This window comes from Suncus etruscus, chromosome X, assembly GCF_024139225.1.
Source record: "Suncus etruscus isolate mSunEtr1 chromosome X, mSunEtr1.pri.cur, whole genome shotgun sequence".
In the NCBI taxonomy this organism is placed as follows: domain Eukaryota; kingdom Metazoa; phylum Chordata; class Mammalia; order Eulipotyphla; family Soricidae; genus Suncus; species Suncus etruscus.
In genome coordinates, this window is record NC_064868.1 from 112,146,256 (window position 1) to 112,149,396 (window position 3,141).

A 3,141-nucleotide genomic window follows, 5' to 3' on the forward strand; every position below is an offset into this window, starting at 1 on the left:
GATTGCTCACTGCTTTTACTACAGCTTTTGACCATGTTTTTTTCCAGGTTCTCATTTTTAGTGGCGTAGAGTTTTTCTTTTTTTTTTTTCTTTTTTCTTTTTTATTTAAACACCTTGATTACATACATGATTGTGTTTGGGTTTCAGTCATAAAAGGAACACCACCCATCACCAGTGCAACATTCCCATCACCCAAGTCCCAAATCTCCCTCCTCCCCACCCAACCCCCGCCTGTACTCTAAACAGGCTCTACATTTCCCTCATACATTCTCAATATTAGGACAGTTCAAAATGTAGTTATTTCTCTAACTAAACTCATCACTCTTTGTGGTGAGCTTCCTGAGGTGAGCTGGAACTTCCAGCTCTTTCCTCTTTTGTGTCTGAAATTTATTATTGCAAGAATGTCTTTCATTTTTCTTAAAACCCATAGATGAGTGAGACCATTCTGCGTTTTTCTCTCTCTCTCTCTGACTTATTTTACTCAGCATAATAGATTCCATGTACATCCATGTATAGGAAAATTTCATGACTTCATCTCTCCTGACAGCTGCATAATATTCCATTGTGTACATGTACCACAGTTTCTTTAGCCATTCGTCTGTTGAAGGGCATCTTGGTTGTTTCCAGAGTCTTGCTATGGTAAATAGTGCTGCAATGAATATAGGTGTAAGGAAGGGATTTTTGTATTGTATTTTTGTGTTCTTAGGGTATATTCCTAGGAGTGGTATAGCTGGGTCATATGGGAGCTCGATTTCCAGTTTTTGGAGGAATATCCATATTGCTTTCCATAAAGGTTGAACTAGACGGCATTCCCACCAGCAGTGGATAAGGGTTCCTTTCTCTCCACATCCCCGCCAGCACTGTTTGTTCTCATTCTTTGTGATGTGTGCCATTCTCTGTGGTGTGAGGTGGTATCTCATCGTTGTTTTGATTTGCATCTCCCTGATGATTAGTGATGTGGAGCATTTCTTCATGTGTCTTTTGGCCATTTGTATTTCTTCTTTGTCAAAGAGTCTGTTCATTTCTTCTCCCCATTTTTTGATGGGATTAGATTTTTTTTCTTGTAAATTTCTGTCAGTGCCTTGTATATTTTGGAGATTAGCCCCTTGTCTGATGGGTATTGGGTGAATAGATTCTCCCACTCAGTGGGTGGCTCTTGTATCCTGGGCACTATTTCCTTTGAGGTGCAGAAGCTTCTCAACTTAATATATTCCCACCTGTTAATCTCTGTTTTCACTTGCTTGGAGAGTGCAAGCTTTTGACCATTTTTAAGGAATAATTTACTGATGTATTATATTAAAATATATTTTTGAGTTTTTACTGTTTGAGAGGTTCTGTACTTTTCACTGAGGATACAGCAGTGAAGAAAACAGCTATGTAATGTCATACCATGGAATTTACACTCTAAGTTATTAGATTAGCAAATGTCAACATTTCAACAAAGATAATATATTTCTGGGCTTAAGATAATACTTCTGGAATTATTTTGTTATGTGGGTGAGGTTAAGTAGATAAATTTTATGGTTTCACAATATTATCAGTTAGAGGGTCTTTCTATAGATCTCCTTGAATTGACAGTTAATGCTGTCAGGCTGGAGAGATGGAAAAATGGGTAAGGTGCTTGCCTTGCATGCAGCCAACGTAGGTTCCATCCCCAGCATCACATATGGTTTCCTCAGCACCCCCGGGTGTGATTTTTGAGTACAGATCCATGGGTTACCACAACTGGGTGTGGTCCCATAATGAAAAAAAAATTTTTGTTTTGTTTTTGGGCCACACCCGATGACGCTCAGGGGTTACTCTTGGCTATGTGCTCAGAAATCACTCCTGGCTTGGGGAACTATGTGGGACGCCGGGGGATCCAACCGTGGTGTGCCTTAGACTAGTGCAGGCAAGGCAGATGCCTTACTGCTTGCGCCACTGCTCCAGCCCTGAAAGTTAACTCTTTTAACTTAACAAGTTAAATAGCTCAACAAGCTAGTACACATACTTTGGATGCAGGATACCTAATTTTCATCCCTGTAACCACAAGCTCCCACCCAGCACCACCAGAAACAACCCCTGAACATTGAGGAAAGAGTAGAACCCGAGCAATTGCAAGTATGAGGGAGAAAGAGATAAAAGAAAATGGGGCCCGGAGAGATAGCACAGCGGCGTTTGCCTTGCAAGCAGCCGATCCAGGACCAAAGGTGGTTGGTTCGAATCCTGGTGTCCCATATGGTCCCCCATGCCTGCCAGGAGCTATTTCTGAGCAGACAGCCAGGAGTAACCCCTGAGCAATGCCGGGTGTGGCCCAAAAAACAAACAAACAAAAAAAAACAAGAGATAAAAGAAAATAAAGGATAAGAGATAAGAAATGAGAGGTATTGGAAGGGAAGAGAAGGAAATGGAAGTGGGAGGACAGAGAAAGTACAGGATGTAAGGTACTTTCCTTCTTTGTGGGCAACCCCACTTTGAATCCTCAGCACCACATCCTGAGCACTGCCAGTTGTCACTCCTGAGCATACAGACAAGAACATCCCCAGAGCATTTCCCAATGTGGTCCTTCAACCAAAAAATGGTAAAAAGAAAAAAAATGGAAAATGTTCTAGACTTGTCATCAATATAAGTAGAGAATTAGCATGTCACGATTTTTCCTCAGTGACTGGAGAGAAAATACAGGGACTAAGGCACTTGCTTTGTAGGTGTTTGATCCTCAGCATCATACAATACTGTGAGCTCTACAGAGAATGACCCTTGAGTACACATCAGGAGAGGCCCCTGACCATTGCCACATAGGACTCATCTCACCCACTCACAGGAGAATTTTCTTAAGATAAATCCTATGTCAGCTAATATCCAACACTCAAATTGTAAGCATTTAGAAATATAAATATTTACTCATTTTTGGTAGTTTATAGATAATCTGTAAGTGATATTCCACAAACTGGAAAGAACATGGCTATTTAAAACTTTTTCTCGAGAGTTGCAAGTGGCAAGACTGGTTTCTTGAATTTGGCAGGGGGACAAAAAGCAAGTACCATATAGCAAGAGCTATCTTAAGTGAGGGAAACATCTTGTCAACCTACAGAATCATCTATGGTAAAAGGTCTAGAAATAGCCTCCAACTTCATTCTCCTCCATTCCCAGAGTATATTGCCA